The 26,386-nt window shown below is 47.9% G+C and overlaps 1 long non-coding RNA gene across 1 annotated transcript; it reads right to left on the bottom strand.

Moving 5' to 3' along the window:
- LOC106507946 lies at positions 3,376-12,600 on the bottom strand. Its single transcript, XR_001304359.2, has 3 exons — positions 12,109-12,600; positions 8,286-8,342; positions 3,376-3,724 (listed from the first exon to the last, which is right to left on the bottom strand). It is a non-coding gene; the product is annotated as an uncharacterized LOC106507946 (long non-coding RNA).

Here is a 26,386-nt window from a genome sequence, read left to right on the forward strand (position 1 = left end):
CTTTTTTTCAAGTTCATATATTCTGTATTTGTTTTGTCTGTAATAGTCGTTCCCCGATGATTCTGAGGAAAGAACAACAACAATAACCAAACGAATGGCTTCTTAAGTGGTTATTCCAAAGAGAAGGACTTAGGTTCTTGGTGCAATTGAACCATCGATGTTTTTGAGAACCTCCTAAGCACTAAATCTCCAGGGGTCCCAGGGCTTACAAAACCCGAATCACCCAGAGCTCCAGGTCTTGCCTATCTAACAATCTGGACTTTTGAATAAAAGAGCAGCAGCACGAAGGCTTCGGGCCTCCCCATCCAGCCATTACAAGAACAGGTGGTGGGGAGATAATAATAAATTAATTCTGAGACGTGGAGGAGGAGGAAGGATGCCTCTCTATTGTGCCATCTGCCACCCAGGACTTGGAAGAAGCAGAAATAAAGTGAGACTGATGAGCTCGCTTAATGCAAAATTTTTAAATCCTGTGTGCTCAACGCAAAAGTCACGTCCCTTTGAATAGACAATGAAAGAAATGCGTTAAAATCACTGTTGTATATCAGGAATTAACATCGTATTGGAGGTCAGTTATATTTCACGACCAAACAGGCAACACACATAGAAAGAGATCAGAGTTGTGTTTATGGAGGTGGGGGTGGGGAGGGGGAATTGGATAAAGGGCGTCGAAAGGTTCCAGCATCCAGGTATAAGATAAAAAAATACTAAGGATGTAGGAGTTCCTGCCATGGTACAGTGGAAACAAATCCGACTAGGAACCGTGAGGTTTCGGGTTCGATCCCTGGCCTCGCTCAGTGGGTTGAGGATCCAGTGTTGCTGTGACTGTGGCGTAGGCCAGTGGCTGTAGCTTTGATTCAACCTGGGAACCTCCATATGCCGAGGGTGTAGCCCTAAAAAGCAAAAAGCAAAAAAACACCAAGGATGTATTGTACCGTGTGATAAATATATTTTACAAAGCTGTGTGTTATCTACGGGAGCTGCTGAGGAGTCAATCCTAAGTCTTCTCAGAACAAGGAAAACATACTGTTTTCCTTTTTTTTTCTTTTGTCCTGTAGGAGATGATGGATGTTCCCTAACCTTACTGCGAACATACACTGAGTGATATATGTTGGCCAAATTACCATGTTATATGCCTTAAATTTAAATAGTGCACTATGTCAATTGTATCTCAGTAAAACTGGAATGAGGAGAAAAAAAACAAAAAGACACCCAAAGAGGGAGTGAATTATTTTATGCCATCCCAGAGTCTCTTTTTATTTTTGGCCATGCCAGCATGTGAAAAGTCCCTGGACAGGGATGGAACCTCAGCCACAGACCCCGAGCTGCTGCGTTGACACCAGATCCTTAACCTGCTGCACCACCAGGGAACTCCCCAGATTTTTTTAAATGTTACTTTTGATTTATTTGTTCCTTCATTTTAATTTACTCGGGGCTTTGTGTTTCTGTGCCTGGAGCTGACTTGTATGTGAGAGGAGGAGTGGGCTCTGGGACCATCCAGGTCCTGCTCCCCCAGCCTCTTTTCGGTCTTTTTTTTTAAGGGCCACACCCATGGCATGTGGAAGTTCCCAGGCTAGGGGTCGAATCAGAGCTACAGCTGCAGGCCTACACCTGAGTCACAGCAACGTGGGATCCGAGCCACATCTTCGACCTACACTGTAGCTCACGGCAACGCCAGATCCTTAACCTACCGAGGGAGGCCAGGGACCGAACTGCATCCTCATGGATGCTAGTCAGGTTCGTTACTGCTGAGGCCACGACGGGAACTCCCCCCTGCCACCGCCGCCCTTTTTTTAAACACAAGAGCACCTGAGGCCTATGGAAGTTCCTGGACTAGGGGTCGAATTGGAGCTTCAGCTGGGACCTACGCCACAGCCACAGCAATACCAGATCCAAGCTGCATCTGCAGCCATGCCACAGCTTTCAGCAACGCCAGATCCTTAACCTACCGAGGGAGGCCAGGGATCGACTCCACATCCCCGCAGAAACTATGTTGGTTCCTAACCTGCTGGGCCACACGAGAACTCCTCTGCTCCCCTTTTTGATTTACTCCCAACATCCAACAAAATACTCTCTTGTGACCAGATGGAAAGTTGAGGCCAGCCGAGGATGGGATAGGCATTTCGGCACAAGGGTGCAGGGCAGAGAGGTACAGCGTCAGTCTCTTCCGGGGATCAGAGCAACCATCAGAGCTGCCTCCATCCCCCTGTGGACGTGATTTCAAACCCGTTGGGGGTCCCCACCAGCCTGTTTCCGGGAGGTCATTCCTGGTGCATCCGGCACCAAGGCGTTGGCGCGCGAGCCGTGGTGAAAAGCGCAAAGGACAGAAAGCCCTCAAAAGGAGAAAGGAGCCAGCCCGCATAGTTTCCATGTCACAATCCCCACGGCTCACATTCCGTTCTCGTCGATGAGGAAACAATATAATGTACAGCCCTGTCACCATGGCTATTAATAACTTGGATGGCATCCAGACCCACACGGGCACAGGGGGATATTCTGTCCTTTGTCATCGCGGCAGCAACGAGATGTTTTCTTTCCGAGGCCTGGCATCTATGTCCCCTGCCTGCCACGTGGGAAGCTTCTAATTTTCCAGGCACACGTAAGCCCTGATTAGCGGAGATAAGGACCGATTTTTGTTTGTTTGTTTGTTTAAGAGACTTAGAAAACCACAAAGAACTCGGAGTTCCAAAACACCCCATTAGCACTTTCCAATCCTATTTTAGAAAAACCAATGGGAAAAAATGTAAAACAGAGCGTGGGTGGGGAAGGTTTTTCATCAGAGTGGAGTTGTCATTTTCAGTGGGAGTTTTGTATTGAAACCCCCTGATGGCAAAAGCATGATTAAGAGAAGCTTGGCTTCACTGTTTACAGCAAACCTTGATTAAATACAAACAAGCAAATGAAACCCAAAAAAGGTGGGGGAAGAAAAAAGAAAAAAAGAGTCCCGTCCAGAAAGTACTGTGGTCCTTACCCAGAAGAGCCATCTTGTAAAGCCCTGTGGACTGACCATCAGTCTCTGCCCCCCCTCCTCCTTGGCTGCACGTCTTTGCCCATCGGTCTGATCTGCCTCCTCGGATCTCTCTTTCGAGTTTCAGCTTTTCGAATGCGGATCTGGAGTGCGTGATGTGACTCAGTGGGTTAGGAATGCAGCACAGTCTCTGTGAGGATGCAGGTTCGATCCCTGCCCTTGCTCAGTGGGTTAAGGATCCTGCCTTGCTGCAAGCTGCAGTGTAGGTCATAGATGCGGCTCAGAGCCAGTGCTGCTGTGGCTGTGGTGTAGGTCGGCAGGTGCAGCCCTGATTCAACTCCAAGCCCAGGAACTTCCATACGCTGCGGGTGCAGCCAGAAAAAGAAAAAAACAAAGCAAACAACAAGGAGCAGATGCACACCTGCTTATTTAATGTTCAGTATCTAGCACTGGGGGCTTTGTTAAGTGCTGAGGAATAAGATGACCTATAATTGCCCTGGGATCCCCCGGGATTTCTGTTTGCTGAAACAAGGACGGCTGAGTGTCATGTGTCGTATTTCCCTCTGCGTCTTAGGTTTCAGGAGGCCCAGGGCATTAACAGTGGGACAGGCTGGAAGGGCACAGGTGACTCCACACTCCTGGGGGCTCCATTCCTTCACCTCTTCCCCCGATGCCTTGTGTTCCTGCCTCTATAAAAGGCGTGACCGCAGGGCAACCATCACATACACCGACATCCACAAGCCAAAGAGAAGTCACCTGTCGAGAGAAAAGAGAGAATCTGTGATGCAATGGCACGGCTACAGCACCTTGGAGGTGCTGGAGGAAGCAGCAGAAAGATGGGGTGAGTGGGTCTCTTCTCGAAAAGTGTCCACCTCTGGGCTAAGGGGAAACGTGCAGAACCTTTGAGAGACGGAAGCAGGACAGAGAGATGACGTGACACCAGCGGACGGCAGCCCCGGGGGCACCTGGGGGCCGAGGTGTAGACGGGAAGGCAAGAGGGTCAAACTCAGCGTCTTCTCGCGCCTTGGAGAAGAGTCGGTGGGAAAGCTGACTCTGAGGGAAGGTGCTGCTCCTGTTTAGGAAGCAGAGTCCACAGCGTGGTTTCTGGCTGCAGCTTCGCCGCCCCCCTTCCTCTCCCTCCTCCCTTCTCCTGCTTCCCTCCACCTTTTCTCTCCTTCTCCTGGTTCTGAACAAAACAGGAGTCATCCTCAGGGGGGGTCAGGTCAGGCCAGGGGGTTGTCATCCACTGTGTTTAATGTTAATTCACAATGACCTTTCAAGGTCAAGAATTGGAAGGGACTTTGAATTAAAGTGAATTGTCTCCCCTACTCTTTCTTTTTTTTTAACCTAATAGAGATGCCAGATCATACATGACTCTGCTTACTCTCTTATGCTTTTTTTTTTTTTTTTTTTTTTTTTTACAGTAAACCCTGTGTTCCCCTGCTAGAAAGTGAGCCCCGAGAGGGCAGGATCAACTTCTCCTTAGCTTCTGCTCGACCTCTTACATTCTCCCTCATTTATCTTCTTCTTTTTTCTTTCTTTCCTCTTCTTTTTTTTGGCTCCCCTGTGGCATTTGGAAGTCGAGGCCAGGGATCCAAACCTGAGCCACAGCAGTGACAATGCTGGATTCTTAACCCACGGAGCTGAGCCACCTGGAAAGTCCTCATTTATCTTCTCTATTCTTTAGAAACAGCTGGACAGTCAACTGGAGGAAGTTCTCCAAAGTCACACCTTCCTCACGCACTTCAGGCCCACCCTGATTGTGCCGCACAGATAGATCATAGGAGTCACTGGTTTTATAGAGATTGGATGGGGGGTTTTGATATGAGGATGGATGGGGGCTTTTTAAAAGTGAATACAGAATAATTTATACAATATTAATTCTGTGTCTGTCCAAGATGGAAGGGCATGGTCTCTGGGTTTACCTAAATCGCGCGCACACACACACACACACACACACACACACACACACACACACAGTGAGTATAATATGTGACACAATGGCTTTCAAGACACAGGAAGGAGATAGCATTTGATCCAAGAGTGTCCCTAGGATAAAGCTGACAGTTTACATGACGAAGGATTGGTTTTAGGTACTTAACCTCGGACAGCTGGGGGAGACAGCAAAACATTCCATGGGGAAGCATTTTGCGAGTTTTGGTGCCACTTGAAGGCAGTGGGGCAGAGAGTTGGGAGACGACAAGGGACATGAGTGGGGGAGACGGGGCCCCGGGAACCAGCCGGGGCGAGTGGACCCACAAGGACGGACAGGGATCTTCATTTTCTCACTGCCTTCCACCCTCCACCTCTACCGAGGGGGGTGTCCTTCAGGAGAAACTGACCTCTTTGTCCTGTAAGAGAAAAGAAAGGTGGTGACAAAGGACTCAGTCACATGTTCCCTTTGGTTTTACTTGCAAAACTTTTGTTTAAAAAGCTGTCATGTCACCTGTCACAATTTCTATCTCATGACTGCCCACTGTAGGTCTTTGACTCCACTCTTTTCCTTGTCACTCCTTATTCGCAAGCCTTCCAAAGTACAACTCTCATGCTCCTTGGCATGTCTGGATCCAGGCGCAGTGTCATGTGATTTGCAATTCTTCATTTCTATATATCAATGCTTATAGTCCCATGGGGCCAGAACCATGCCTTTTCACATCATGTCTTCTATTTAGGAAGCGAAAACCCAGTAGATACTATTTGTCTGACTGCCTTGCAAACGGCTCTGAAGAGTCTAGCAACCTTCTTTCCTATTGCTCTTTGAGCAGGTGCCAGTTTTCCTTTGACTTCCCTATTTATGGAGCCAGTGGGAGTTCGTCAAAGTAATATTGGGAGTTTCTAGATCAATATTGCTAAGTGCTCGTTATCAAGAATCCCCTAAGCACCAGCTGCAAATCTGAAGTGTTGATTGGAAGATGCTAATTGGTTTCTTCCAAGTTCTTTGAAGTAATACTAACATTGGCTTCCAAGCAAAACTCCAACCTCCCATGTTCTCAAGGACGCCTTAGGAGCTCATTACAAGTCATGGAACCAGTGTCACCTATTAGAGGTCCTATAAATGAGTGGAAAGATGTAACAAGAGAAGCCTGCACAGTCGGAACGACCAGAGCATAGAGGACTTTCTCCTCCAACAACAGGTTTATACAGAACAGTCACACTGGAGACACAATGGAAATCCAACAGGAAAGGATCACAGAACGTTGAGAGCCATGATCCTGGTGCAACTAGGGATTCTCATACTAGGCGAAGCCAGGAAGAGAAGACAGATACCATGTGATGCCACTTCTACGCAGAATCTAAAATATGGCACAAATGAACCTGTCTACAGAACAGAAGCAGACTGCAGACATGAAGAACAGACTTGTGGTTGCCCAGGGGGAGGTGGAGGGAGGGACGGGGAGTTTGGGGTTAGTACATGCAAACTGCTACATTAGGAGTTCCTGTCGTGGCTCAGTGGTTGAAGAACCATGAGGTTTCAGGTTCGATCCCCGTCCTCCCTTGGTGGGCTGAGGATCCAGCGTTGCCGTGGGCTGTGGTGTAGGTCACAGGTGTGGCTTGGATCCCACATTGCTGTGGCTGTGGTGTAGGCCAGCAGCTGTGGCTCTGATTTGACCCCCAGCCTGGGAGCCTCCGTGTGCCTTGGGTGCAGCCCTAAAAAAAGACAAAAGACAAAAAAAAAAAAACCCCAAACTATTACATTTAGAATGGCTAAGCAACGATGTTCTACCATACAGCACAGGGAACTATATCCAGGCTCTTGATACAGAACAGGATGGAAATTAATTGAAGAAAAAGAATATATGTGTATGTATGCCTGGGTCGCTTTGCTGTACAGCAGAAATCAGCAAGACATTGTCATCAACTATACTTTAATCAAAAAAATAAATTGAAAAAGTAAAATAAACATAAAAAGATATGTTCTCTGTACTGAAATGTCAACAAAGTAGCTTTCCTCATATTAAAACTATAATTTGTGCTTCAATCAGAAGCTACCTACTTGGAACCTGATCAGATTTAAGACAGAGAGAAATTCAGGTTGGAGAGGAAAACAGGTAGCATTTAGTCTGATTTAAACTACTAACTGTAGCTTTATAAATCTTCTTCTTCCTTCACCCAAAGTGCCAGAAATAAAGCTTTACTCTTTTGATCAGAGAGCTGAAGAAAACCAAACCAATGACACCGCTTCTGCGGGAGGTCAGTACTTGGTCCTAACTGGTGCTGCAGGGCTTAAGCTCAAGGTCTCGCCTGGAGTCCGACCCGAGGAGGTCTAGGTTGTCTTCAGTGGTCACGTCTCAAGACTTTCAGGACTGGAAGCAAGACCCCAACACCTCACCATGCCTGGCATCGCCAAATTGGCGCAGTTCGTGGGTCAAGAATGAAAGGAGTTGGGAGTTCCCATCATGGCTCAGCAGAAACAAATCTGACTAGCATTTGTGAGGATGCAGGTTCGATCCCTGGCCTCACTCAGTGGATTAAGGATCCACTGTGGCCACGAGCTGTAGTGTAGGTTGCAGAAAATGGCTCAGATCTGGTGTTGCTGTGGCTGTGGTGTAGGCCAGCAGCTGCAGCTCCAATTGGACCCCTGGCCTGGGAAATTCCATATGCACAGTCCTAACAAAGACAAAAAAAAAGAATAAAGGGAGTTTTCTGGCTTGTTTTTTTGTATGGAGCTTCCTTCAAATTGCTAAGCTGAGGCATCTAGTAGTTTTTCCAGAAAATGACCCTTTGTTTCTAGGAAACTTAGTCTTTTCCAAGCAACCTTGAAAATTCAAGGAAGAGCCTCAGGAAGTGATGAAGGAGGCCATGTTTCCTTAATGGTGATGTCTACCGCGTCTCCCTGGCAACCAGTTAGCGCATCACCTCCACACCTGCGATGCTCAGGACGGCAGGGACCCCTTCCTGCTGCTTCCAGATGCATGTGGACATGTAACTGAGTCACTGTGCTGCACAGCAGAAATGACCACAACGTTGCAAGTCAGCCATACTTCAAACTTTAAAAAACGAAAATAAAAGAAGGTGCACCTTTCCAGCTTTGGCTCGATGGCCAGTGAGGGCAAGAGGAGAGGAGATAGTCCAGTAAAGGGAACATAAAGACCTGTTGAATCTGTGCCAGCAAAGGCTGCTCTGCTTCAGGCACTCCTTTGAAGCACCTCGTCCTCTGCCAAAATTATTACAAAATGAATCGGACAAAACCATAGTCAAAGTGAAAACGGCGAAATACTTTTCTGAAAAAGCAAAGTAAGGGGAGCGGGAGAAATTGGGGGTTTGGGATTAACAGACACACTGTTCTACATAAAATAAACAAATAGCGAGGACCTACTGTATCGCACAGGGACCTATAGTCCGTATCTTGTAATAACCCGTCATGGAAAAGAATCTGAAAAAGAAAATATGTATATAAATACACACTCACACACACACACACACCTACAACTGGATGACTTTGCTGTACACTTGAAACCAGCACTGCATTGTAATTCAACTGTGTTTAAACTAAACAATTTTTTAAAAAGCAAAACAGAAAGGGAAATATAGATATGAAAAAAGGGACAATGAATCTAAAGTAGAAAAAATCATAATCCTCTAACAAAAAATATTATGTTTGAGGGGATTTGTTAATTTATTTGTTTGTTTTTTATTTATTTATTTTATTTTTTTGTCTTTTTGTCTTTTCTAGGTCCACACCTGTGGCTTACGGAGGTTCCCAGCCTAGGGGTCCAATCGGGGCTGTAGTCGCTGGCCTACACCACAGCCACAGCAACGTGGGATCCGAGCCACGTCTGCCACCTACACCACAGCTCACGGAAATGCGGGATCCTTAACCCACTGAGCGAGGCCAGGGAGCGAACCCAAAACCTTGTGGTTCCTAGTCGGATTCCTTAACCACTGAGCCAAGACGGGAACTCCCTGTTTGTTTGTTTTTATTTTATTTTTTTAAGGCCCACACTCGTGGCACATGGAAGTTCCCAGGCTAGGGGTCGGATCGGAGCTGCAGCTGCCGGCCTCCACTGCAGCCACAGCAACAGGGTGTCGTGACTGCAGCTCACCACAATGCTGAATCCTTAACCCACTGAGTGAGGCCAGTGCTCGAACCTTTTGTCTTCACGGATACAAGTGAGGTTTTTACCACTGAGCCACAATAGGAACTCCTGTTTTAAATATTTTATACCAACTCAGTTTAGTTTAAGTATTTTAGTATATATCTCTAAAATACCTGAAATCTCATTCAAAAGAAAAAATCGTAATGTCATTATTGCATCTAAAACTTAACAATTCTTCAATGTTTTCAAACATCCCATTGGTGTGCAAACTTGTAATTGTCCCGTACATGTCACATTTTTTAATAGCAGGCCTGAGTCAGAATCCAAATAAGGCCCCCAATTGCAACTGGTTCATTTACCACTGAAATGTTCTCTAAGGTACTGGGTTTCCCTTCCAGCTGTTAATTTTTCCTCGTAAACATTATTTAGAAGAAACCAAGTCACATACCTTGTAAATTTTTCCCCAGTCTGGAGCTTGACTTTTTTTTCAAACGGTTCCCCCGAAGGGGAATTAGTCAGTGCCTGCCTTTGACTCTCAGGAGCTAGTTCTCTTTACTTTGAGGTCACCCCAGTCAATTTATAGGAGAAATTTGCATCATCCTTGAACAAATATTTTTTACAGCATTCTTGCCGTTGTTTAGACAATTTCAGTTCTTTCGTTTTCCTCTGGTTTTGTGGCCCAAGAGGAAAACAGAGTCTGTCTTCTCTGAGGAGCTTCTCCAGGAGCATCACACTAAGTGGGACGCAGTGTTGTCCTCGAACCCATCCCACGGTCCCCTCCCGGTGCCACCCAAGCCGACATTTTCCCGCCTGTCTTCTGGGGGGATATCCGTGACCACGCATCTTCCCACTGCTTGAAGCTGGCAGAGCCCTGGCTCCCGAACAGCTACCTGACCTGAATTAGGTGGAGGGGGGGTGCTGGGGCAGGGGGGAACCACAGAACTTCGTGTTCCTCCGAGTGAGATTTCCAGGTTTGTTGCCATGGTGTGGACTGGCCTCAGCTGCCCTGCCTGGTGCTAGAATGGGGACCCGAAATGTTCTTACCGCATCGACCGTCTGGCTGAGGACAATCCCAAATCCCCGGTTCAGTAAAGAAATCCCCATTTCTACTTAATGAATCAAAACAGATTTGATAAGAGGTCCCGTCGTGGCGCAGTGGCTAACGAATCCAACTAGGAACCATGAGGTTGCGGGTTCGATCCCTGGCCTTGCTCAGTGGGTTAAGGATCCGGTGTTGCCATGAGCTGTGGTGTCGGTCGCAGACGCGGCTCAGATCCCGTGTTGCTGTGGTGTAGGCTGGCAGCTACAGCTCCGATTAGACCCCCTAGCCTGGGAACCTCCATATACCACGGGAGAGGCCCTAGAAAAGGCAAAAAAAAAAAAAAAGGACCAAAAAAACCCCACCAAAACCAGATTTTATATAAGGAGCTCAATAAATAGAGAGTTACATACACATACATATGTGTATATGTATACATACGCATACCCATAAAACACATAAACATTTTCATCACATTTGCTTTAAAATCTACACATTGATTTGACATTAGTGCATTGGCAGGAAGTAAGATGGTACCTGTAACAGGGGCCGCTGTTCCTTTGGTTGATATCAGATCAGCATAAAGAAACGATTTTAGCTGAACGCTTGATTGGAATGCAATTATTTTTCAGCATGGAGAGAGTTTTCAGCAATCTGTTACTTTGAAATAAGGAGCTAAAACCGACTTTTCATTACGTATGTTTTTCCAAAAATCAGAAAGAACTCGTACCTCTCTTTTGATGGAGTTGTTGAGGCAGCCAGGCACCCATGGGAACCCAGGGCCTCTGCCCCCCCCAAAAGGGCCCTCTGAGCCACGGAGGTGCTCCTTGGAGACACCTTTTTTTTTTCTTTTTAGGGCTGCATGTGTGGCATGTAGAAGTTCCCAGGCTAGGGGTCAAATTGGAGCTGCAGCTGCTGGCCTACACCACAGCCACAGCAACAGCGATCTGTAACCCCCTGAGCGAGGCCAGAGGTCGAACCCACAGCCTCACTGATACTATTTGAGCCTTAGCCTGCTGAGCCACAACAGGAACTCCCAGAAGCCAATTCTTAGGAGTTCCTTGGGGCCTGGTGGGGTAAAGGATCTGGTGTTGTCACGGCTGTGGCTCGAGTCACTGCCGCGACTCTGGTTCAATCTCTGGCCAAGGAACTTCCCATGCAGCCAAAAAAATAATAAATAAGTAAGCAAACAAATAAATGTCAATTCTCATACCCCCCAGGGTTCAATCCCCAGAGCATGCTAAGTTTTTTAAAACCAAAACGCCTTTCTTTCTGGCTTGTTGACTGTGAAGGAGACAAGCAAAAAGATGGAAAAAGAATATGCATTTTAGCTGAATGATGCAACACAGACTGACAGAAATTTAGCAATGGCAGAGCTGAGACATTATGTCCTCTCATGCCTTTATTAGACACAGATGGGGAAACTGTCACAGAAACCTAAGCGGCTAATGCAGGGAAAGGACCCAGCCAGGCAGCTGCATGGTTTTCTGACTCCGGGTTCTGAGCCCCTTTTGTCTCTCTTTAGATGGAACACTATTTGAACACAGCCTGCATATGCTAAACAAACAGACTCATTGCAAACCCGATTTTTTTGGAGGGGCACACCTGTGGGTTATGGATGTTCCCAGGCTAGGGGTTGAATCAGAGCCGTCGCTGCCGGCCTACGCGACAGCCGCAGCAACTCCAGATCCTTAAGCACTGAGCGAGGCCAGGGATCGAACCTGCGTCCTCATGGATACTAGTCAGATTTGTTTCCACTGAGCCAAGATGGGAACTCCCCTGAACCTAATTTAAATATTCATTGGACTTCATTAGCATTCTTGCCACTAAGGGTCATGGGATGCCATATTTTTTAAAGTTTAGAATAGCTCAACAGGAGACAGATCGTTAAAATAGAAAGAGAATCAATTCCTTACATGATACGAACCTCAGTTTCCTCCTTTAATTAAATGGGGGTGATAATATCCCCCCCCAGAATTACTGTGACAGCCATCAATCCTCCGCTCTAAGTAGGCACCACCACACACTCTACCGTTCTCGCCGTGTGGCAGAATCAAACTTACCCTGTGGGCTCGTGCTGCCGAAGGTCTTGGGGAATCTCCTCTTAAGATCTTTGGACTCACACCGGGTTATTTTGTCACCAGTTTCAATTCTGAAGATCCTGGCAAACAAGCCCACAATAACCTATTTCTTAAACCACTGATGTACATGCATTTTCCAGTGAAATCAACATGGTGCATTTTCTCGAAACAGAAGTCGACAAAATCCTGTCTTGCTTTCGTGCCAGCCTAATTGTCGCAATAAGTTCCAAGGCTCCGTTTTGAGCCGAATTGCTTCAAGGTGGCAAGGAACACAGGACCTCGTTTCCTTAGGCTGTTGGAAAAGGGGACCGCTGGTCGCCGAGCACCTTGCTGGTGTCTGTGTGGCTGCACGTGAGGAAAACGGCAACGTGGAAACGCGTGCTGCGCGGAAGGGTGTCCCGGGCGTGATGAAGTGTGAGACAAACTTAAACTCAAAAACTGACAGAAGCCAACACTTTTATTTATTTTTATTTTTTTATTTTTTTGTCTTTTTGCCATTTCTTGGGCCGCTTCCGAGGCATATGGAGGTTCCCAGGCTAGGGGTCGAATCGGAGCTGTAGCCACTGGCCTACGCCAGAGCCACAGCAACGCAAGATCCGAGCCGCGTCTGCAACCTACACCACAGCTCACGGCAACGCCGGATCGTTAACCCACTGAGCAAGGGCAGGGATCGAACCCACAACCTCATGGTTCCTAGTCGGATTCGTTAACCACTGCGCCACGACGGGAACTCCAGAAGGCAACACTTTTAAACACTTTCCCTTTAGTGAAATCTCTGCACGACATGGGCCTTGGGCAATGGGATTCAGAAACAAGGCTCAAACCCGCTCTTCCTCCTGCCCTTCTTCGCTTAATCCTTACTCTTGCTTTCCAGGGACAAGCACATATTCCTTACATACAAATACAAATGCAAAGGTACAAAAGAGTTTATTCCCACCCAAATAAACACTATACACCAGGGCACTATTCTAAAAAAATGTAGCGCTTTAAAAGCTAATACCTGTCAACATGGCGTGTGTTCCTCCTTTGAAAACGGCGCAAGTTTGATGTTGTTACACGTAGGCTGGAGGTTTAAGCCGTCATAGGGGCTCCTCGGAAAAATACAAAAGCCGCATAAGAGTCACCCAGATAACAGGGGCAGGAACTTAATATTAGATTACCTTATGGTTTTCGTTTTACTCTTAAATTGTGGACGATAAAATGAATCTGGGCAGAAAAGAGCTTTGGTGAAAACTGAGTTTTCTCGGAGTATTTTTTGCCTATTTCTGTGTGTGTGTTGATTCTGTGTGTATGTTGTTGGTTGTGTGTGTGTTGTTGATTTTGTGTGTGTGTTGATTTTGTCTCTGTGTGTTGTTGATTGTGCGTGTGTTGATTTTGTGTGTTGTTGATTGAGTGTGTGTTGATTTTGTGTGTTTGTTGTTGATTGTGCCTGTGTTGATTTTGTGTGTGTTGTTGGTTGTGTGTGTGTTGATTTTGTGTTTGTTGTTGATTGTGTTGATTGTGTGTGTGTTGATTTTGTGTTTGTGTGTGTGCATTGACTGTGTGTGTGTGTTTGTGTGTGTGTGTGTGTGTGTGTGTGTGCAGGCGGTGGGAGAGACACTTGTTTCCGCAGAAGGGCTGAGTCCGCGCCGTGGTGGGTTCTAAGACAAAGGGCAAAAAGTGGAAAGGCCTCGCCCCTCTGGCTTTGCCAGTCAGACAGCAGCACAAAGATGGCAGGTTCCCGCTGAGAGCATGCCAGAGATTCCCGGGTTCGGGGACATTCCTGCCTACCGTGATGGGACACGAGCTCTGGAAGGAAGCTGTCATCACTGCTGACAAATGCTCGTTATGTAAGGCCCCCGACTCCCGGGAGAGGACGCAGAGGACGCGAGTACCAGTGGATTCACATGTGAGCAGCCCGCGGCCCGAGACCGGAGGGACCCCGGCCCGCGCTGCCCGAGTGCCCACAGCTAAGAATCCATGTCTGTCAGGACACATGCACCTTGGCAGGTGACTGTGAGGGGACGTGGGAGCCCAGAGAGACCGCGCTGCTCGGAGGGAGAAGGCCAGGGGCGCGTTGTGCAATCTGACTCTTTGGAATGTGACGTGGGGCCTGAGTCCCCTGATGAGCTTGGCCTCGGCCCATTTAAAGACATTCTGCGAGGGAACGTGGTGTGCACATCGCTGCCCAAAAAGGAGACTTTCCTCTTTTAAAATCAAAGGAAGCTCCTCAACCACCCGACCGCTTTCTTTGCACCGGGTATCACGACTGCCGAACATGAGAAAATCCATCACGCGTTCTGTCCTGGTGGGTTGTGAAGAATCCACTGTGGGAAGCCACCGATTTGCAAAGAGCACGGGACAGAGAGATGGAAATCCTAGATTCTAGAACGTGCCCACCGTTTCCCAGACAGGTGACCGGGAGAAAGTACCCGCATCTCCCTGAGCCTTCGTTTGCTTCTTCGCTAAGGAGTTCCTGAATTTCCCTTCACCCAAGACTTTTGTGACCATCAAAGGAGATACCTCATAGGATGATGCTTAATGACGTCTAATGCATCTGGGCACAATCATTGCCGTGACTATTATAATATTTTATTGTTAGAAAAGCAGAATCTTCTGCAAAACCAAACTTTTAGCCGAAGACGTAGGAGCAAATGAGACTGTCCAGGACAACGTTTAGTGTCGGCCACAAACAAGCAGAAGAAATACAAACCAAGAGGAAGATGAAAGCTTAGGAATCAGACCTACGTAGGAGCCAGCAAAGGAGAGAAAGAAGTGACAGTGAGAGGGAAAAGAATGAGCCAGTGACAGGGAGGCGTGGCCAGAGGCGGAAGGCAGCCCCGGGCCAAGTAGACAATCACAGCTACGTTGAAACCCTCAGGCTTGAAATTGGGAAATCCCAACTCAGCTTCCACTAACTAATTTTTCTCCTAGTCCCAGGCCACACATCCTGCTTCTCCACAGGCCCAGTCATTTTCACCAGATGCTGGAGAGCATCTGCAATGTCCAGGGGCTGGATTCCTGTCTTCCTTTCGAGAAGGCAGGCTTTGCTCTGGAAGGCAGTTCCTCTGAACCTCAGTTTGACCCCTGGAATGCTTTGGTTCTTCGTGCTTTGTTAGAGGGGTTTAGAGGAGCTTTTTCCAGGGCTGGTTTAGCCTTGCACCTGAGGCCTGGCCTTTCTGGAGCGCCTCCTGAATGCCCTGGGGGTTCATCGAGGGCCTTGGGCTCGGGCTGGGTGGAACTCAAGCATCTCACAGCTCTGTAACCCTCAGTCTTTTTTTTTTTTTCTTCTCAGTGCGTAGTTTTCTGAGAGTTCTCTTTCTTTAACAGGGGTTCAGACTAACATTCGAAGACCCCAGGGAAACTCTTTCCCCCACCTAGCTGCTTGCCCTCCACTCTTCTGCCCCACAGGCTCCAAGCGTGCGTTACCTGGGAACCAGCCATCCCAGCCTCCCGAGCCCCACCTCTGTCACCCCAGCCCCGTGGGGCCCCCACTCTGCTAAGGCGTGCCCTTTCTGGACCGTGACCCAGAAGAATCATCCAGGCAGAAAGCCCAGGCATTAAGCGATCAATCACGTCATAAGGGTCTTTCCTGCCGTGGATTATAGTTCTGTGCTACCTTTTGCTCAATATCTGAAAACCATATATTTTGTGCACTTGTCGTGGCTGTTTATGGCTAGCGGGGGTGGGGGGGGAGGGCTAGTCCAGCAGCAGGGGACTTCCCGTCATGGCTCAGTGGTTAATGAATCCGACTAGGAACTGTGAGGTTGCAGGTTCAATCCCTGGCCTTGCTCAGTGGATGGAGGATCCAGCGTTGCCGTGAGCTCTGGTGTAGGTTGCAGACGCGGCTTGGATCCTGGGATCCTGCGTTGCTACTTTCTCTGGTGTAGGCCGGTGGCTACAGCTCCGATTAGACCCCTAGCCTGGGAACCTCCATGTGTTGCAGGTGCAGCCCTAGAAAAGGCAAAAAGACAAAAAAAAAAAAAAAAAAAAAAAAAAGAGAGAGAGAGAGAGAGAGAGAGAAGCCAGCAAGAACCACCGGACTCAAGACCAAAGAATTTAGGAGCCCTTCAATCACCCTTTTGGTGTCTGGAGCCATCTAATCCCCAAACAACCCCATGAGGGGAGTATGAACATCTTTTTAAAGATGAGAAAACTGAGGCCATGGAAGATTAATTAAATGCCCTGCATTACACTGGTTTTTTTTTTGTAATTAAAGTATAGCTGATTTACAGTATTGCGCCAATTTCTGCTGCATATACATACACATACATTCTTTTTCTGCTACTATCTTCCATTCCCAGCAAGTGGCAGGTCAGGATTCCTAGCCAGGCAGCCCCTGTTAGGTGCTGCAGTCTACTGAGAATTTCTTTGCGTATTGATATTATAAGCAGTCAATATTGAAGATTGACATTTCATTGAAAGGCCTGGAAGGGCAGATATAGGAAAGGCACCTCCAGAAGGGAACACCTGAGTACCCTGCTGGGCTGGCGATTCAGTCCACTGGTCTTTAAAGATTTATGAAGCGTGTCTTGGGAGAAGCTGAGTAGACAAGGAAAGCAAGGACCACTTTCACTGTCGAGGCCGCTGACATCCTTACATCTGAAAGTCCACTTACCAGAAGAAAGGCCCTGAAGTCGCAAGAGGGTATTTAACCTTACAGGTTATTACTCAGGCACTGTCTGGGGAGAGATCCCCCCCACGGCCCCCCCACAGAGCTGCATCCACATATTATTCCCAACATGCCCAGGAAGCTTCCAGAGGGAAGCAGTGGAGAGGCAAAGTCTCTGTTGCACTATCTCCCAGTGGCCTGGGGCACGTCTGACATCTCAAGGTTTTGAGGAAGGTGGGCCCTCGGTGGCCAAACCAGCAGCAGGGACATGGTCCCAGAAGAGCCCTTATCAGGACAGTCCTCTGAGCTCTACCCAAGGGGACTGGTTCAAGAGGAAAAATGAAAATGTGAATAAGACCCAATCAAATGAAACCAAATCTACATTAACGAACCAAATCTGGAAACTAGAAACAAACCAGCCTGGATAACGACGGATGGCAGAAGTCCGGAAAGCCGGCACTTTGCCGTGATTATTCAGAGAGAAGAGACCGTGGCATCATCAGCCTTTAACTCAGGAAAGCAGTAGCCTGAGAGGCAAAATCAGGGTGACCAGAGGTTCACCTTGACACGATCCTCTTCCCTGGCCCTTGCTGTGGTCACCTAACCCGTTTCCAGTCCACCCAGCGCCTCGGGCCTTGTACGGGTGCCTCCTGTCGTACAGGGATGTGGGAGTGGCAGGGCTCTATGAGGACATGAATTTCCCTTGTGTTTCCTGTATGAATTCGTATTTTGACATTTACAGCAGTTCCCCTGCATCCAAATAATCATGGGAGAAAAGGCGGAGAGGTTTGCATTTCCAGGAGTTCAAAGCAAAGGGCGATCCCCTGACCATGGCCACTTTCTCTGGGGAAAGCCACCCTCTGATGCCAGCTGGGGTGCTGGGGTGACAGCGTACTGCAGCCAACAAGTAGCAGTAGCGGTCAGTTCAATCTCATCTTTGCCCCGTAAATTTGCCGACAGGAATCACCCCTGGGCCTCACTTTGCTCATATGTAAAGCAGCCGATTGGCCCTGATGTTTCCAGAACTTTCAACCTTCATCAGAAATACCGCTGACGTTCTGGTCTCTCTCCTCTCTTCTTGTTTTTCTTTTAAATGTCAAAAAAGCACAGCCTCGTGTAAAACTTAAACCTCAGGGTTTGTTCTCGAGTTTGACGTACAAAACAAATGAACTCTTTCCAGCTGATGGATCACGTCCTTCGTCTCCACTGGCGAGTGGATTAGTTGCGCACTCGGAAGCCTGCCAGTCTTGTCAGGGTGTCTCTAGGCAGGTAAGCCACCTGTGATAAAGTGATCCACGGAGAAGGCCTATTGTCTTGCCCCATAACTACCAGCCGGGAGGCAAGACGGCGGGAGCTGTCACACACCGGGACCTCTCGACTGCAATTCTGCGACAGTGACATGCTGCATCATTCACGTTAATGTCTATTTGTGCTCCGATATTGTTTGAAATAATCGACCAATTCATCAAAGGGAATGGCAGGCTTTGGAGGAGGGGAGGAGGGTGCTTTTTCAGGGCTGAGGAAAGAAATGATGTTTCTGTTTGCCATCTGTCAGCTTTAAATAGTCGACAGACATTTGCAATGATTTCCAGATTTCGAGCCGTGATTTGCTTATAAGGCTGCGTTATTTTTTAGTTGTGTGGAGAGGGCGTTTCTTCCATAAACGTTCAGATATGATCATTATCAGGGGAACTCTTTCCCGTGTTTCACAAGGTAAATGCACCATAAATGGAATGTCTCGTATTGGTCCCAACTTTCCCGAAAATATAGACTGCCTGTTGCTTTGATAATCGACTCAAATACATTAATCACTGTGGTAAAGCGCTTCAGGGCTGCAGGTTGAGAGTAAGCCCGAAAGCTTAGAGTAGGATGATCTTTATACGAAGATTGTTTTCATTCTCAAAGCAGATGCGAGAAAAATCAGAGGTGTCTTAGTATTTCCGGTGACCCGACCCGGAGAGTTCTGATCAATAACAGCTAATAGGGTCAAACACGCCCTCCGAAGTCGGCTGCTCTTCTCCGAAGCAACTCTGCTCCCTGTTGCCCTGAAACTCAGCTGGAACCCGGAATCCAAAGACTGTGTTGGCGGAAGAAAAGAGCCTTCCCTTCTCCTAGGGGTCCGCCCTGGGATTCTGTCCTAAGGACTTGACAGAATGCATCTAATTACTCTGTGGTTGGTTCCCACGTCTGCCTAAGAATGCGTTTACTGGTGAACAGGGGAGGTGGGGGCGTCTATAGCCTTAGGAGCCTCTGTCAACTGAACCTCAAAAATAAGATAAACTCCTCCTGGGAAGCGATCACAGCTCACAGCGTTCCCGAACGGCGGGGCTGGGGGGCATCGAGGATTTTCGCCTTCTGGTTCTCCAAAAGCGCTTGTGGGGGAGGTCGCCCTAAAGTCCAGCTGGGAAGTGTGCCCGCCTGTGATCCCATCCCCGCCCCTGGCTTGTCGTGTCGTGGTGCTCTGTGGATGTTTGTCGAACGGAAAGGCTGCGGCTTGGGTTGTATCCTTTCCCGTTAGACAGCGCGTTCTAGAAACATAGAGACCGACGCTGCAGCCAGCCACTCAAAGCTATTAAGATGTTTCCTGCTGTGAGGTGGGAAAAGATGCCTCTGGCTCCAAAAGAGCCCTTAACCACTCACAGAGGTCAAGCAGGACCGCAGAAGGATGGACACACACACATACACACACACACACACACACACACACACACGTGATCTAGTTTGCCATTATCACAGTGCATGCTGAGTTCAAAACCGTCACCCACATTTCATTAGCAAGAAAATGCACATCCTTTGGGACCTGGCACGGGGGTACCTGAGCAGCACAGGAGATGGGTGCTTTGTGTAAAGGACGCACTGCTTTCATGGAGCCAGGTTCCAGCGTGCGGCCTGAAAGCCACTCTGTAAGACACAGTCCCCAAATAAACATGGTCCAGGGCCTTTTCAGTCTGGGCATTTTTCAAGCCCCTGTAGCCGCTGGTTCACACGTACCAAGCAGGGGTTCAGGACCGCACCATCAGGTCCTGCTGCAGTTCCTAATTTTACACCAAGAGGATGAAACGATGTTGTCTAGGAAACAGGATCAGAGGAGGAGGGTTTATGAACCCGGGGCTTTCTGCTGGCTTGGATGCTGATTCTCCGTGAGCTCAGCCCCGCCCTCAAACACGTTACTCTCTGCAAAGTCAAGGTAATGGTCGGGCCCTTTCCAACCCACAGGAGAGTCTGCAGACTAATGAGGCGGCTCACCTGAGACCCAAAGTGCTGCAAGCCCACAGGGAGAGGGATTCGGAGCAGAGAGCGGGGCTGGCGTCCACTTCAGCAGATGCAGGACGCCACCAAAGACTGTCGTGGGTCCTTTCATTGGCACACCAGGTTTGTTAATTACCTGGGATTAGAAGTCGTTGTGGTCACCAGGGGTTAATGGAAAGATTGAACTTCCAAGATCGGCCTGCGGAGGTGTGAATGGAGGGCTCCTTTGTTCTAACTTGAGTACATTTCCCCACCCTGCCCCAAACCCTTTAGAAACCCAAAGCAGGTAGTCTGCACGAGTACATAGTTTTTTTTAAGCAAAAATAAAATCTTCTTATTCTTACTATGCCAGAAACAAAAATTCTTTAAAAAATTTTTTTAGAGGAAGAGAAAAATTAATCCTCCTTCTATAATGCGTTTGTGGGAGAATTCCATCCAGTTCTCACAGCGGCTTGGATGCTGTGTAAACCCATGCACACACACACACAGAAATTCACACATATACACACACACATACAAACACATAAACACACACACACACAAACACACACAGAAACTCACATACACATGTACACATACACACACACAGACAGAAACACACACACACATATAGCCAAACAAGCAGTCTAGCAAGAAACCAGAATAACATTCCCAGAGGATCCGAAGCTTCCCCAGGGAGGCCACCACTGATGGGAAGCAGCCAGCAGAATGGGACAGCCTGGGGGTTTTCCAAGCTCGGCTCAGCTTTGCAAGAGGAGCCGGGATGAAGGCAAAGCAGTGAGAAAGTGATGGAAGGAAAAGGATGTTTGTCTTGTCATCAAAGGCGGGTACCTGTGGAGGGCGAGTTCGGTGAGGATTACGGGAGGGAGGGAGGGGTTTGATAAAGACCCAAAGTACAGCATCACAGGGCTGGCGCCCTGGCCCCCAGATTCCCTTAAAATGCAGCCGCCTCTAACTAGTACCAACCAACCTGTCTGAACTTGCTCAATCTAAACCAACAGAGATAGTCCCAGGACGAAGCGCTCTGAGCGCGCCTCTCTTCTGCCCCCACCCCTGACACTCCCCTTCTTAGAAAAGGGAGGAAAAGAGAGAAAAAGGCCAGAGGAAGCTGAATTGAGCCAAGAAGGAGGAGGAAGCTCCTGGCTGGACGTGATGCTTTCAGGTGACCCAGTCTAGATTCAAACCCAGAGATCTGGGCCCAGAGTCCGTGCTTGTAGCTGAAGCTGCTACATTTTAAGGTTGAATAATTGCTTGTGAATGGATGATTCAGTGAGTGAAAATTGTTGCTGTCCCTTGTAGGCGCCTGGGGGAGTGGAAGCACGTGATATAATTTTCTCACCTGACACGGGACCCCTTAGGTCAATGCGGAGCCTGTACCCTGAGAACGCGCTCACCCGTCCAAACGCACCCCCAGGGAAAATGCTTGGCTGATTCTTCACGCTCCAGTCTATAAATCAAGGAAAATGGGAGAACTGCTTTTCAGGAAGGACTTTGAAAACAAAAGTGTTGCCCATAATGAAGATTTCTCCAAGAGTTCCAGCCGTGGCTCAGAGGAAATGAATCTGACTAGTGTCCATGAGGCTGCAGGTTCAATCCCTGGCCTCCATCAGTGGGTGAAGGATCCCGCATTGCTGTGGCTGTGGTGTAAGCCGGTGGCTACAGCTCTGATTCGACCTCTAGCCTGGAACCTCCATATGCTGCAGGTGCAGCCCTCAGAAGACCGAAAAAAAAGGTTTCTCCAGGATACCTGACTGGGAGAAGCATCATGGCCCCTGCAGGGCTTGGAGTCAAAGGGGCCTGGGCCCCAGTGCCCAGGACTTGCTACATGGCCCTGAAAAGGCTTTGAGTCATGTGCACAACAAGTCTTTCATCTGTGAACTTGCAATAACCTTCGTACCCCCTTCCAGAGTCTAACGCGGCTGTGCCTTGAACCCGGTGAGCACTAGTGGACGGTAGCAATTGTAATTACTGATGCTTGAGAATGGCTCGGTACTGCTCAGATAGGAGGACAATGAAAGGCCTGAGCATCAGACAGGTGATTGTAATTGATAATGTCCCAGGAATGAATCCTGGGCTTTTAGGATTATTTTCCCCGTGTATTACGGAATGCAATTCATGTGTTCATGCCGCAAACGTGTCCTGGGGGCCTGGGATGAGAAAGGTTGACCTATCGGGAGAGGTCTCTGCTGCAATTCCTCTGTTATCATGATTTGGACACCAGGAAAACGCCACTGGCATTCGCGGGAGGGAGGGAAAGGAGCTATCAGTCATACGGGGCAGAACTGAAGCGATAGCCCTTCAGACGCAGGAGGCAAAGTGATAAAGGAAAGAGCTGTTCAAAGGGAAAGGGTCTGAATTTAGGACCAGAGGGACAGCTTGTCCACAAGCCATCAGAAAGAAAGCGGTCCTGATGCTGCAAAGGAGGCCGTTTCTAGCATATATGATGTGGTGAGAGCGATGGACAGGGTTTGAGGACTTAACGGAGAACAGCGATGCTTTCAGCCCGGCAGTGGGGACGCCCAGTGTCGGAGGAAGCATCTTGGAATAACGGCCTCACCTCAGAGAGGAACAAACCGCCCCTCCTGTGAAGGTCGTCAGATGAAAGACAGGGCAGCCAGTTACATTTGAACTTCAGGTGCACAGCAAACGCCCTTTTAGAATAAGTGTGTCCCAGCTATTGCATGTGGTATATGCTTACACTACAATTTCATTTCCTGAACATCTGAAATTCAAACTTGACTGGGCATCCTGTATTGGCCATTGCTGACTCTGGCTTGGCCACCGTCCCAGGAGGTCTACCTTAAGTCTTTAAAAATGAAACAAGAAATGGCAGATGAGGATGGCAGGTGCCTTAGTCAGGGGCCTCCAGAGACACAGACCCAGGAGGATGGTTCTGGAGAATGCTGACTTATTATTATTTACCCTGAGAGGTTAAGAGCTTACGGAGGTTGGCCAATCCCAAATCTGCAAGATGTGTTGGCAGGCTGGAGACCCAGGAGGTTGTTGAGGTGCAGTTTGAATCCAAAGGTGTCTGCTGGCAGAATTCTCTCCTCTGGAGAATGCAGTCTTCTTTTTCTACCCAGGCCTTCAACGGGTTAGATGAAGCCCACCAACGTTTGGAGGCTAATCTCTTTTTTTAATTGTCACATTAGTATTTTATTTTTTTTTAATTTTTATTAGGGTATAGCCATTTTATAGGGTTGAGTCAATGCCTGCTGTACAGCATAGTGACCCGGTCATACATATATATATATATATATATATATATATATATATATATATATATTCTTTTTCTCATATGATCTTCCGTCATGGTCTATCCCAAGAGACTGGATATAGTTCCCTGTGCTGTGCAGTAGGACCTCATTGCTTATCTAGTCTAAATGTAAGAGTTTACATCTACTAACCCCAAGCCCCCAGTCTACCCCACTTCCTCCCCCGTCCCCCTTGGCAACCACACATCTATTTTCCATATCTGTGAGTTTGTTTGTGTTCTGTAGATTGGTTCATCTGTGCCGTATTTTAGATTCCACATATAAGCAATGCCATTTGGTGTCTGTCTTTCTCCTTCTGACTTACTTCACTTCGTATGACAATCTCTAATTGCATCCATGTTGCTGCAAATGGTGTTATGCTGATCTTTTTTTACGGCGAGTAACATTCCATGGTGTATAGGTCTACAGCTTCTTAATCCATTCATTTGCTGTTGGACATTTAGGTTGTTTCCATGTCTTTGCCATTGCGAATAGCACTTCAGTGAGCATGGGAGTGCATGCATCTTTTTGAAAGCAAGTTTTGTCCGGATATATGCCCAGGAGTGGGATTGCTGGATCATATGGTAGTTCTATATTTAGTCTGACTTGGATACAAATGCTAATCTCATCTTAAAAATACCTTCATGGAAACATCTAGAATAATATTTAACCAAAGATCTGGACGCTCTGGCCCAGCTAAGTTGACATAAAATTAACGATCACTTTAAAAAAGGCTGCTGGCTGGGACCTTCTCTTTGAAAATCAGGTGACTCCGGAGCAATTAGCTACACATGCATGGGACTCTCATCCCAGAAGCATGCGTTGAGTCCGAAAGCAGAGCAGCAACCATATACATACACCGTGACCGTCATCACGTTGCCGACTGGGAAATAGTCTTTTTTTTTTAAAGAAATGGTTGCCTGGAGATGTTTTGTTTTGCTTTCCTTATTTTTTTTTTCTTTTTTAACGACATGGCTCCTTGGATGAAGAAGGGAAGGTTACTCTTTTATCTCCTGCTCCCAGAAGAAGAGCTGGGATCTGAAAGGACAGAGCTTTCTGAAGCCCACGGAATCTGAAGTCTCTCGAGATCACTGCAGACAAAACAAATGCTTGCAGCCAACTCTTAATCATTGGGCTGTGCAGGACCTCGGTTGGCCTCCCGTTCAAAGGCTAAATTTAGCGGAACAGCCCTCGGCCAAGTCTCCGCCTGAAGGTTGAGAGCTCACAAGGGCAGCCTGCCTCCCAGTCCGTCTCCACTGACTGCTTGGAGCAGAGGGTTCATGTTGAAAGCATCTAGATGATGATGCTTTTGAAAGACTTGACATCTGAGAAGATCCTCAATGAAGAAACAAGAAGTAGGCTTCTCTGCGATTCCATGTCCCCTTGTGGCGGACAGGCTGGGTGTGCATCCTGGCACCCAATCCCCTGGAGCCTCCTTCCCACCCCCCACCTACACCCATGTGGCTCACAGCCCTGGCCAGGAACCTAGGCACCTGCCCGTCATCACACACACAGATTCTGGAAAATAAAATCCTCCACCAAGAAGGAAGGCTCTTCTGTAAGGGGCTCAGGAAGGTGAGCAGTTACAGCACCAGGAACAGCCTCGCTCCCCAGGATTCCTCAATGGCTTTCTTTGTAGACCGAGAAGCTCATTCTCCTTAGATTCCAGAGGGAGACCACGGGGCCATATCTCCCTCAGCCACACAAGGGGAACGGGTGGTTCTCTTTTTCTTTTGTCTTTTTATGGCATAGGTCACCACAGTTTATGGTGCCAGCTCCTTCACCCCTTGAGCAGGGAGAGGGATTGAATCTGCATCCTCATGGACACAATGTCGGGTTCTTAAACCACTGAGCCACAAGGGAAACGCTGAGAAATGGGTGATTTTGAATAGTAATGAGAGTTGGCGCTAAGGAAACATGTCCGGTGGTTGAGCTCATCTTCTTCCCAAACAGCCCAGCTCAGGACATCCCCCCACTTGATCTTGAGACTTGTCCTATTTCATCAGAGAGACCATCTCGTGATGCTCCCCCCTCCATCTCCCTCCAGCCACAGGCGGCATGAGCGCCACCGTCAGAAGTGTTTTGTCCTGATTTATTGAGCTTTCCTCAGGTCCCAGATACTGTCTTGAGGAATTTACATGTATGTGTGACTTAATCCTAACAACAGCCCTATGAGCTAGATACCACAGACGGCATCCGGCTTCAGAGCTCAATCCGTTTCTCATGGGAAATCACTTTTTTGGACATTTTGTAATAATAACTGACTTACAAAAAGCTCCATAGAGCTTTAAAAAGTGTTTTCAGAGAACTCACGCTTCCCCTCATTACTGCCTGTGAGATAAACCCTCCTTTCACGACCACCCGCTCTCCCCATAGGAAGAGCACGGGACATCAGACGGGAAGGGGTTGAGGGGTTAATGTGGCCTCACCTGGATTTGCAGGTAAGCTGGCTGGCTGGGTACCAGATACTCTGTCCATCTGGGTACAGGTGCCCCGCTTACACACAGCCAATGCTGGGTGAGACATCCAGTCCCCTTCTTAGCCTCAGAGTCTTCCCAGACTAATCCAAAAGCCAAAAGGAAATTCATGATCTTCCCTCCACAAGCATCTAATCCACATTCTCCCCACCTCATATTCTGGTCTTGCTGTTTCAAAACCTAAGAATCATCTTCGCTAATCCCTCTCCTTTCTCCTCTCACATCCAAACCAAACACTCAGTGTGTCCTTCGAAAGGCACGAGTCCAGTTGGTAAAACAACGGCCAATCTAGCAGTAGCATGCTGTGCTGTGATCAAGGGACGCAAATGATGGGGGGAAAGATGCTAATGGTTTTACCATCTTACGGACGAGAAGAAGCTAGAACTTGGATCATTACAATTCAAGATCAGAAATGATGGGGGCTCAAGAGAGGAAGGTGAACAGAGCCTTACCCATCAGAGGAGGGGCTTGATGCCAGGGCCAGCAACCTCCAAGTGCCCAAGACAGAGCAGTGTGGCTGCATTGGAACTGACACTTAATGACTTGGAACCTAAAAAAACAGGGGCAGGGCTGGTGCTCAGACATCAGTCAAAGTTGGAAACAACCTAAGTGTCCATCGACAGAAGAATGGGTGAAGACGATGTGGTGCATATACACAATGGAATACTACTCAGCCATAAAAAAAGGCC

The sequence above is a fragment of the Sus scrofa genome, chromosome 11 (genome assembly GCF_000003025.6).
Source record: "Sus scrofa isolate TJ Tabasco breed Duroc chromosome 11, Sscrofa11.1, whole genome shotgun sequence".
In the NCBI taxonomy this organism is placed as follows: domain Eukaryota; kingdom Metazoa; phylum Chordata; class Mammalia; order Artiodactyla; family Suidae; genus Sus; species Sus scrofa.